This window comes from Atractosteus spatula, unplaced genomic scaffold, assembly GCF_055471065.1.
Source record: "Atractosteus spatula isolate fAtrSpa1 unplaced genomic scaffold, fAtrSpa1.hap1 Scaffold_171, whole genome shotgun sequence".
NCBI classification, from domain to species: Eukaryota; Metazoa; Chordata; class Actinopteri; order Semionotiformes; family Lepisosteidae; genus Atractosteus; species Atractosteus spatula.
The window spans coordinates 37,728-49,819 of NW_028296732.1; the positions used below are offsets into that span (position 1 = coordinate 37,728).

Consider the following 12,092-nt stretch of genomic DNA (forward strand, 5'->3'; position numbering starts at 1 on the left):
TGCGAGCCTACTACCCCCTGCGGGCTCTGTATTTAATTGTGGTACAAGACCGGCCGTGGAGATGAAGTGAGACGGGTTTGTACATTAAAAGGCTCATAGCGTCCTTGGGAGGGCTCAAACCACCACCCTTTTGGTTAACACCCGAGCCACAAAGACTCATGTATATCTTAACACTCCTCGGTCTCAGTGAAAGTGATACACTCCGCAAAATTTCCGGAGATTAATTTGTTTTTAAAGGAAAATCACCAACAGCAGCCGAGATCTACTGGAGTTTTTCATTCTATACTGCGATTTCTGAAGGGTACCCTGTGAAAATACGAGTTTTGACGAGAAGGGATGGACATATAAGGTCAGAAGGCTTGGGGAATTGAACTTTAAGGTGAAGACTGCGGGTTCAGCAGCAGCAGAACCTGATCAGTATCAATTGACTCCGATATACTTTGAAAATTAACTTCGGGATTTAGAGTCAGACGTGCTACCGTCGCACCATGGGGTACTTAATTAAAAAAAATAGAAAAACAGTCAGTGTTCCTGGATCTGTTATCGAGAACAACACCTGGACAAGAGCTGCGCAGAAAGAATAAAATGTGGTCTGGGATGAAGAGACTCTCTTTGGAAGAGCGGTGCTCTTCACAGGAGAATTTTTTTGTGAAACTGATTTGTCTCCTTTGGGGAATTCAAATTAGCTGATAGTAGTGACCTCGTGGCGCAAATGTAGCATGTCTGACTCCACATCAGAAGGCTCTGTGTTCAAATTATGTCGAGGTCTGCTTTTAGTTTTTCAGGTTCTGCTCGTCCTGAACACGGAATTCACACCATGTAGTTGAGTTCTATCTGTACACCACATAGATAATCTAAACAAAACAGAGCCCTACTGGACATGCAGTTAGGATCTCACAGAGCGAATACCCTTGAACACAAGACAGAAGGCACAGTTCACATCTGCGAAACATCACATCCGTCTTTAGAGACAGCTACATCAGAGAATGGAATCCCGGAAGTTTCAAATAACTTCTTTTAATACAGGTTCAAGCAAACCTGAAAGTTAGGGAGTTTCCGGACACTTTTGTTTTATTAAAAAGTGTCTGAAGCCTGAAAATGTCATTTGAAAAAAAATTCATTAGACATTAGCAGGTACTTTTTGTAACGATTTGCTATTTCATGCTGGAAAACAGGAAACAGACCCAACGTTTGCTTTCAGGTACGGTTCATTACATAATAGACATCTACTACTGAGAAGCTTGAATACAATTTACACGAGCCAGGTAGAAGTCGAACCTACAATCTTATGATCCGACATCAGATGCGTTATTTATTAAACCGCTGGTATTTCACATAACCTGAATTCCCCCATAGTGTGCTCAGTGCCGCTACTAGTAATACACGACGCCCTCTAAAATTTCTAAATGAGAAACATGTGTTTTCTGAATTTTTATGAGTTTTAAAATATAATGTCTTTAAATCAGACAAAGGGTTTATGTTTCGCACTGAAATTCCGATTGATTGAGAATTCAAAGAAAGACTGTTTTCTTCCACAACACCGTATAATTATCGCATCCACCAGACTCTCCAACTTCTCCAGACCTTGCTGGGTGAGCATTTGCTTCGATAAATTAGGTCACGTATCATGTTAAATCACTTCTTCTCAACACAACATTTCCTGGTGCACGTTTTCTCTATGAAAAAAAGACATTTTTCCCTTGCACGATTTCTCGTTTTTTATCAAAGCGTACAGAAAGAAAAAAGAAGAAGAAATAGTGTTGCAAAAGAACTCTGTCGCCCTTGGGAGATGTCAAACGCATTGGACATGAAAAATTCCAGATAAAAGCCAGTTCTCTTCGTTTCTCAGTGTCGGGGCTGCTACTGTATGTAAAAGAGGCAATTTGCTCTGAGAGCAGGTTCAGCGCTTTCTGAACGCAGATGTCTCAGAGCGGTGTGTCCAAGTATCTGTAAAAGGTGATGGTCGTCCTGTCACCATAGCTTAGTTGGTTAAAGCGCTTCTCAATTAAACAAAAGAACCTATGTTCAAATCCCAGCCGTGTATTTCTTCCTATCTTGTAGTACAGAACGTACCATTTTGGGCACTCACAAAGGGCTTGATTTCGTTAAATGCATGTGTTCTGGAAATTCTGGAAAACTTGTTTTTGATTAAATTCACACAGCTTGCGAAACATGAAATTCAGTTCTTGGTTATCAGTGCGGAAGAAATATTACCGGCTGGCAAAAAGAACGGTAAGAGATTTTTTTTTGATTCGAGAAAAAACTCCACCAGTCAGTTTCTGTGGCGCAATCGGTTAGCGCGTTCGGCTGTTAACCGAAAAGTTGGTGGTTCAAGTCCACCCAGGGACGGGTTTCTTTTGTGATGTAAACATTGTTTTCGCATAGGTCGATTGGATTTCTCAGCTAAACCATAGCCATTTTAATATTTGTAGGAAATGCGACTGTTCAACACGTGTCAAAAATGTCCAATAATGCCCAACATCGCAACTCCCCAGAAAACCATATTCACCCAAGAAAAATGATCCTCGAATCGTCATTTATACTCCCGTCACATCCTCTGCTGAAATATTTTAAAAATACAATGCAGATTTGTTTGAGAACTTGACAAGCATTGTTTTGTTAGCACTGTGCAGATGGATTTTGATATTTTGACATATTTACCTTAATTTTAAACTGTAAATACTGTACAATCTATTGTAATTGGGTTGTAATATTAAAATATGTTAGCTGAGGATGCAAAGGGGTGAAAGGGAAAGGTCAGAGGGTATAGTAACAACAAGGTTAGGATTGGTGGAGGTGGTAGGGGTGTTGATGGTTTTTCTCTGTAGAGGATGATTGAGTTTTTTATCCTTCTCTGAAGTGAGAAACTGGAAGAGTTGGGAGTTGAGAGATCTGATGAGGTTAGTTATAGAAGGAAGTTGATGTGGAGCTGTTAGCTGTAAGAATTCCTTAATTTCTTTGATGTTGTCATCAAAGATAAACTGCAGTCAGCAAAGATAAAAAGAAAATTATCTTTGCATACTGCCCTGTCTTTCTAACACCTGAAGAAGGCTCCACGGCCAACACGTTGTGTTTCCTTTCTTCTCTTTTCAGCATGGAATAACCCTTTACTTGTTCCTTTGCAGCCTACGAATGCTGACGCAGCTATTCACCTGATATTTAAATTTCCTATAATCACAAATATGAATGTCCACTGTAGGTATTTTTTTCCATGATTATTTATTCTGTCATTGAAGCATATTTTATGTCATACCGAAGTGTCATAATCACTGAATTTTTTTTTTTCATTTAGAAAGTAAGAAAATGATAAATCACTATGAATTGCATTTAGCCTGTTCTGATCTAGATTTTCTATATACTTTAACATGCCATGTTCACAATGTCACAACTCAGAAATGCAACAGTGAAGTGTTGTAATTACCAATGTACATAGTGTCGGAACATTGAGATGTTTTGGTAATGAGGAAGGAGGGACATGCCATGTTCACAGGGTCATATTTAAAAAAATGGCACAGTAAAATTTCCTAAAGTTCAGGATTTTGATAGTCTGTTCCATTGTCTCTCACACCTCAGTGTCAGAATTTTTAGATGTTTTTATAACCAGGGGGTAGGTTTATAGCAAGAAGCAGAAAGTGCCATCACCCGTTGCTCATCCTCGGTTAACCATATATTCTCATATGCCATGTTCTAAATGTCCCATTTATATTAAAAAGTTCTTGTAAAATGCAAGATTTTAAGACTTTTTATGATCAGAAGGCAAGGTCGTGGTAAATATGCAGAAAGTGCCTGTGAACTTATGTTTTGCCTTCGTCTTATTGACTTATTGTGTTTGTGTTATTGTGAGTTTTGAAAATTGGTTTACAATTTTCTGAAATGTGTTTCACACAGAAATGTTATTTGGATAGTCACTACTTACATATTCCCATTTACTGAGGATAAATACAGTAATCCATCCCGATTAGTACTTTTATAAATTACTGTAAAGAGCCATCTACAGGCGAAAGGCAGCATAACATCACAGCAGCAGCATTTAAGGCAGAAGAAGAAGCTGGCGAATAAGAAGCCAGCTTCAGCCTCGTTAATGCAATACCATTGGGTGAGGTGGAAAAATATTTCTTGCTCTGAATCCTAACATTTTTATAGGAGGTGTTCTAGTACTTCTTGCCTCAGATAAAACTGCCAATACATCACTTATTTCTACTCCATCAATAGCAGCAGTGTTATCGGTACTGAGTCCTAAATGTACGTCCTGTCATCATATAAAATGTCGAAAGTTTTGACTGCATTCAACTGATCAAATTTCTCTTCGATGACAGTTATAATTTAATCAAAAATACATCAGAAACAAATTTGCACTGTTTTGTTTTTATCCAGAAGAGCATCATCATGAGACTCAAAACATACCTGTTTTTTCTTCTTTCCAGGAGGAAGGATTGTTCAGATGCAAATATTGGTCCAAAATCAATGTACTCTCCTATCACTGTTGCTTCTTTAAATCCTTCATTTGAACGTTGATATTGAGGGATGATATTGTACAAATTTTGGTTTTCTTTTAAAGCAAATTTTATTAAAATATGAGCCTCTGTTATAGTTGTCTTGGAAGTTTTGCAAGGTATAATAGACCCCCTTGTGCCCTCAGCTAAAATATGATAAAATACAACAAAATGTATTTACATAGAACAGCATTTATGGTTACATGTATATTAAAATTAAGATAAATATACAAAAGTATTAAAATACAAATGTACAGTCCTAACATAATCATGCTGTCCAACTGTCTTTTTTGCTTGTCAAGTTCTCCAACAAATCTGTGTCATAATTTTAAATATTCTAAATAAGGATGCAACGAGAGCATAAATTAATTTTTCTGCCAGCCGTTCGAAGATCAAAGTCCATGGATAAATATGATGTCCTTGAATGTTGGTCATTATTGGCCATTCCCAGTGATATTGACTTACGTACTTAATTGTTAAACAAAAACATTCACATTTCCTGCAAATATCAAGTGGGTTAAGGTTTTGCTAAGAAATCCGAATAAGTAGAGATGAGGTTTACATTGCAATAATGAGAAGTGCATTTCTGGGTGGGCTCAAACCACTAACCTTTCAATTAACAGAGATTCACGTGTGTCCCTTTTCTCCATTTGCAAGCTTCTGATTAAAAAAAAGAAAATAATGCCTCTTTCTTACCAGCCTGCGATATACAATGCAAGATTTGTATTTCAGCTTTCACAGGCTGTATGAATTTCATGAAAAGCAAGTTGTTCCAGAAAGAAAATGAAAACTTGCATTAAACAAAATGAAGCTGCACATAATCATCCATAGTGATACATTTTGTAAGACAAGACAGGAAGAAAGGCACCGCTGGGATTTGAACGCAGAATCTCCTGTTTAAGAGGAAGCATGTTAACCAAATCAGCCAAAGTGCCATCAGTATATCAACACTGTGTCTGCGTCAGTGATTGCAGCTGACTGTCACTGGAGCACAGTTCATCGTGAACAAGTCAGCCTGCATAATGAGGGGGAAGAGACTGACCTCTGTGATGCAGTATCGACCAATACTAACCTTCTCTCCAACTGTTCTCTGCTGCATTCTGGATTAGCAGGTAAATATTGGTTTCCATGAATGTGTAGGGGTTTTGTGGATTTACTGGGACAATTATTAATTGTAGCAGTAAGTCACAAAATGATTCTTTGATGGCTATTAGAAAACCGACCTCGCGGGTTAACTCATTAACGCACACACACAGATACTAATACACTTATTAATACATAAAATGTGCATATAAACATAACAGATCTTAAGAGTGTGGGTTAGCAGAATACAAAAGTTATATATTAAATCATGAAGAGTTCCAAACCAAGAGGGACATACATTCAGTATACCATTCATTTAGACTGTTTCGTAAATGAACTGGGATTACAACTTCTACACTAGATACTCAAAAGCAAGTACATCACTCATAGGTATTAGATTGATATCAATTGTGGTTGAGGTAACAATTGAATTCTCGAGCTGTAATGCAGAATGTTGAATACTCATCCGATCTGTGTGGATTCAGATCTCCCGCGGACACAAAGAAGCAGTGGCAGGCTGTTGCTGTGTGCAATCGGCGCTCTCTGGCTCGGTGCCAGGCAGTGGCCGGTGCGGCTGGCGAGAAGGAGAGGAGGGAAAGATTCCTGCTGCGATGCGCTGCTGATGCTCTTTGAAGACCGGCGAGTTAGTGTTGGCTGAAACTAGCAGAGCTTGTGCACATGGAAAGTGACTGCGGGTCCAAGCCAGTCACACTCTTTAGATGGGAAGAAGACCAGTTCGTTCCCGATGTAGCGCTAGTCCTGAATCCTGAGATTCAGCTGTCGACAGTTCCGACCGTAGTTCACTCGTTGATCAGGCGAGCTTTGGCGGTGGAGTACCGGTGGTTCACGAGGCTGTCAGCTAGGCTAACCTGGGGCAGATCTTTTTGTTATGCATGGGCAACCTCTGTTCTCGACTCTTAGAACAAAGTTAAGTCCTGGCACTCGGACACACTGGCCGTCACGTGATTGTCCGAGCTGAGTCTGAGAATGTCCTGGAGGGGCACCTTCTGGGCATTGTGCTGCCTGTTTTATCTGGAGGAACTACGGTAGTTCAGTGGCTAAAAGTTCCGCAGGCATTCGAGACCCATGTGGAGTTACCCTGCCCTACCAGTTCCTGATTGGCTGATTGAGGTGGAGGATGAGTAACAATGACCTCTGACCTTAGGGTTGTAAACCTTGGGATGAGACTCTCCCATGGAATCTCCCAGACAGTAAGGCGCCAGAGATGACCATTTATTAGGGTGGCTGGTGAATCTCAGCCTTGGGAGCTGTTCCTTATCAGGAAACTCTATCAGCTAGAAAAACACCTTAAATGTGAACCAGATGGAATGGCCTCTCTGTATCCAGCTGCACTGAGATGAGGGAGAGAGGGACTGGCAAGGGAGCAGCAAACTTAATTCCTGTATTTTAAATAAGCCTTGCCTCTACAGAAGTGTCCTTAGAAGAAAAACATCTTCTATGATAGTGGTACAGTCCATCACGCCCCTCCTATAGCCTTTCAAAGAGAAAAAAAACTGACAACAAAGTATGTCTATGTGTGGTAATCAACCAGGTCTTACAAACATTCTTAAACCCTTCCACCTCCTTTCATTGCAAATGATTTGTACATGTTAGAAGGTTAATTTTGGCTTCTGATATTATGGTGGATTAAGAGTCCTAGAATCTTTGTAGAAGTACAAAGATGAAAGAAAGGGCAGTGTAATCATGGCCAAGAGAAGGCAAATGTTGGACTATCTGCTTGGAGTGAATGGAGCAAAACGTAGGCAACTTCTTGAGCAGAACCTGCTTCATCCTTCAGACTGGGGTTTCTGAAGATCTGTACATTTGAACTTTCAAAGTGACTAAAGTAAAGGAGTGTTCCCTTTTTACCACATAATTCTCACAGATCAACACTAACAGAGAGCCTATTTCCAGCCAGGATTCAATCACTGTCTCTCAGGCATCCAAGCAGTGGATTTCATGACTTCAGAAAGCCATCTTCACCAGTGGAGAACTCAATGCTCTGAGGTTTACTGGCAGAGTCTCACACTGGGTAATGTTAGATGTTGATAAATAATGTCCTATGGAATTCTACTATTGATAAATTCTACTATGGAACTGCGATGTGTCCTGAAAAAATCTTCTATGATAGTGGTACAGTCCAGCACAGCCTTTAAAAGAGAAAAAAAAACTGACAACAACAAGGTAAGTCTGTGGTGTAATCAACTAGGTCTTGCAAACATACTTAACCTCTTCCAGCTACCAACATTACAAATGCTGTTTACACATTAGATGGTTATTTTTGGCTTATGATATTATGGTGGATAAAGAGCCCTGGAATCTTTGTAGAAGGACAAAAGACGGAAAGAAAGGGCAGTGTAACCATGGCCAAGAGAAGGGAAATGTTGGGGAGAGCTTTTTTCATACACTTTTTATCAGTTTTTCCAGCCCAACAAAGATCAACATATATGAGCAGGCGTCCTGTGCCAAATCCAATCTGCCTTCCTTCCAAGCATACAGGAATGTGAGTGAATTAAATATTGACATATGAAAATACACAAAAATATGCAATCACACATATGCAGTTTGAGCAAACATAAGACAATAACCAAGTACCACAAACTACCAGGCATCTAGTATCATTAGCAGTTCAGGTGGGGAGCTGTGTCAGCATGTGTAGGCTGCAAAGGAACAAGTAATAGGTCTATTCCATGCTTAAAAGAAAAGAAAGAAAACACAACATTTCAGCCGTGGAGCCCTCACACCTGAAGAAGGCTCCACGGCCGAAACGTTGTGTTTTCTTTCTTCTCTTTTCATCTAGTGTCATTAGCCTTTTAACAGTTCCTGTCAAAATAAAATAGAAATGGATAACATTCTAGAGAGAGTTTGAAATACCAAGGTACAATTTAAACCATATTTCTTCCACTACAACCACAATATTTTGGAGAGATCGCTGAACCTCACTGTTCTGGCATGTCCGTTAGCCTCCGTCCTGCTTCAGCAATGAATGCAGCGGGGCACATTCTGAGGGAGATGCGGTCAATCAGGTGGCAGGAAAACCACGCTATGCTTTTTTTTGAGATCATGAAAAGGACAGGAAGCCATGTATATGTGTGCAGCTGGATATGTATTTGCAGGTGGCGTAGCAAATTCTGCTGAAGCCCCACTGCCTGGTGTGGACGGTAGCTGTGCATGTTGCAGCAGAATTGTGCATGTGAGATCAAGAGGGCATGTCATGTGTTTCAGCACTTCACTCCCTTCCGGTAGCTCGTGATTCCCTGAGTCCAAAAAATTTGTAAGTTCTTTAGATAACCTGTGGACTGATCTTTCACGATGAAGAATTCCTTAAGAAGAATAGATCTCGGCCCACCGTCCCAATGCCTCCGTCTCAAAACAGCAACCTCCCACTGCCCTTAGTCTGCAAGTCTTAGTCTTCGTTACCTATTGTACGAACTGAAATTTTGTGCTCATCAATTTAACGCTCTTTCCACGCCTTGCGCTCTCTGTGCCTCGCATATTTGTGGAGCTGTCTGCTCTTCTTTCTGTTGAAGTACTCAAGTTACGGGGCATCCTGCAGACTATGATGTGCTCACTGGCAGCTTTCAAGATTTGAAGGGAAACTACGAGCTTGATGGCTCAAGTCGAACGAATGTGATTGTTAAGCAATTGATGATCAAAAGCACGTCTTCTAACAATTTGTGAGAGTATTATCAGCACTGTTTTTACTCCGATATACTTTTCACTTGCTAAGCTGACAAATCGGACGAGAAAATGCCGGAGACGCACTCAGTGCAGACTGAGGTTGGGAAGGAGGCGTGGCCCTTCAATGCTTGACAACTGAAGGACGTTCTCTCCGCAACGGAGGAGCACCTGTCAGAAGTCGCAGAGGCTAAAGGAGAGCGCCTGGCTCCCGGTGCTCCAAACTCAGACCTGGAGGATGCGGGCATCGATCCCGCTACCTCTCGCACGCTAAGCGAGCGCTCTACCATTTGAGCTAATCCCCCTTGCTTCAGGCTTCTCTGCATCATGTCTTACCGCCTCTGCCCCTCTACAGGGCACCGCCCACTGCCCTTGGTCTGCAAGGCAGTCCTTTCAAGTGCGATGACGACGCTGGGACCTTCGTTGCCTATTGTACGTGCTGAACTTTTGTGCTCATCAATTCAATGCTCTTTCCATCAACTTATCTTGTCTTTTGACGCTTCGTGTTTTGCGTTCCTTTGACTATCGCCATATCGGATGACTGCAAACACTGAAGTTCTTGCTTACGGAGTGTGGAACATTGTTTTCAAGTGATCGCTGTTCTGCCATGTTGACGCCGAGTGAATCTTTCTTTGGCAACATGGGCAGGCTGATAGCAGCGCAAATTTCTTGACTTATTTCTGAATGTGAATGTTGTTTAGAAAAGGGATTTGGCGTTGCTTCTCCCCCGTGTAAAGGTCACGCATTCCAGACGTGGTTATGAGCGAACAGTTGCCGCAAGTGTCTGAAAAGAGCAAGAGAGGAAGTGGCCCTGCCCCGAAACTCACAACTTTCTGATGATGAGGTTATGAGGATGCGAGAGGTCCCTCATTTGTAAGGAATCCACAGTAACAGCTGCTGCCCTGTAGTCGTTGGTGCAGTGGGTGACTAAGCAGAACACCAGATGATATTAGAACGTTCCTGAAAATAGTGGAAATAATATCCTCAGTCAGAAATGAACTTGCATCAGTCGCTTGAATTTTATTGTAATATTTCCCTAAAATTGCTTTAAAGACACACCAGAAATATACACAGTGAAGTTTAATTAATTCTTGTTTATTAATCAGTGCAATTTAACAATGTATTTTAATGTCTATAAGATTCGATATTTCAGCTAATAGATGTAGAGCCTTAATATGCAATAGTGAATTTTCAGAATTCCTGGGGAGCAACAAGAACAAAAATTAAATACATATTTAAATTCAGTGTATGTCTTAAATGTGATCTGGCCCCTCTGACTGTTAATTTAATAGATTTGTTTAGATTTTCATTAGGATGGTACTCTACACTTTTGAGAGTGAAAAGGGATAGGATTTGGGGATTCCGAGCATAACGTTTGTAGGCCAGTGTAAGGACATGTCCTCTTTTTAAAAGTCATTATTTAAGACAGTTCTGAACAGTCTCACTTCTCTCACTCACTCACAAAGTCAGAGGAGCAGATTGTTTCAGGTCATTTTAGTTCACTGTAGTTACAGAGGTCTCTCCTGTGTAGCATTTTTGACTTATAAGTAAAACAGAAATTATATTTGCAAATTAATTGTATTTGCAGCTCTAAAAAGATAAACTTCAGAGACTTCTGTAACAGACCTTTTCAGGTCATTTTAGTTCAGTGTTGCTTCTCTGACCTTGGGAATGAGTCTTAGGAAATTCAGAACAGCGTGTTGCTCGCCTCTCACTTGCTCTGCGGACCAGTCCAGTAGGAGCTGCACAGTCACTATGACGTGTGCAGTCCTACACCGCCTTGATATCAACAGGATGAGCCTCCTCTTCCGTCTGCAAGACTATCAGCACTCTGGCTGTATATTACTGGACCACAGCCACAGGACAGAGAAGGGGCAGTGTTCCTAAGAACTTTCATGAATAATCACTTTTAAAAAGACATAGAAGGTTCTTTTCTTGAACGTACGCTTACATTTGCCACCACAACTTAATTCTCTGTACCCCTAAATCCCCAATATCCCCACTTTCCTTTCAAGTGTAGAGTCCTGGCACCCTTTCAAAGTGCTAGGCGGTGCAGTCGGTTACAAAATAAAAGAAATTCCTTTATTTAGGCATCGTCATTCCCCGACATTTCCTTGGCCCAGTGTACAACATTGGACACACACCTTCGGAAATGTCTAAGAGGACACATTTTGTGGATATCAGAGATGAACCGCTGTTAATAAAGACCCTGGCCTTCACAAGCACTTGAATATTCATTCAACCTCTGGGTGAAGCCATTTCCAATTGGGGCTCCTTCTGGCCAGTACCTATTCCTACAAGTAACTCCAGTCATTGGGATGCTGGAATGACAGATGACCCAACTGGTGATGTGCTTGCGTGAGCCTCAGTTAACTGGTGTAATGGGATACCAGATTACAGCGAACAATAGTCTGCAACTTTATTTCTTCTGCCACCTGGAGATAATCAGGGACTTTACCAAGCTCCCTCGGTAACAACAACATAGTGAGAGCTATTACAGCAATCTACAGCTAGTCCATATTAGGAAAGCAGGACGAATGACCAGAGACAGTTCATCACATCCTTTTACAGAATACATTTGGTTACAAAACAGATCATGACCCTTCTGCCCTTTCTATTTCCACATAGGATCCAAGAACAGTGTAAGATTGCAAGGCTTAAGGGGTTGTTTCAGACCTTGCACAGGGAAATGTAAATATAATTAATATTCATATATTTAGAGGTCTCAGGTTTTGCAGTCTTATTTTCCAATAATAGAAAAACACAGAGACAGCAGTTAATTAGTACAAGTACACATCTCATTTCATTTCAAGTACACCTGTACTTCACCGGGTGCCA

General features: G+C 40.8%; 2 non-coding genes across 2 annotated transcripts; one reads left to right on the plus strand and one right to left on the minus strand.

Moving 5' to 3' along the window:
• Positions 1–2,275: 2,275 nt before the first annotated feature.
• On the plus strand, positions 2,276–2,349 carry trnan-guu (transfer RNA asparagine (anticodon GUU)). Its single transcript has one exon. It is a non-coding gene; the product is annotated as a tRNA-Asn (tRNA).
• Positions 2,350–9,486: 7,137 nt separating this feature from the next.
• Positions 9,487–9,559, minus strand: trnaa-agc (transfer RNA alanine (anticodon AGC)). The gene has a single exon. It is a non-coding gene; the product is annotated as a tRNA-Ala (tRNA).
• Positions 9,560–12,092: the final 2,533 nt, after the last annotated feature.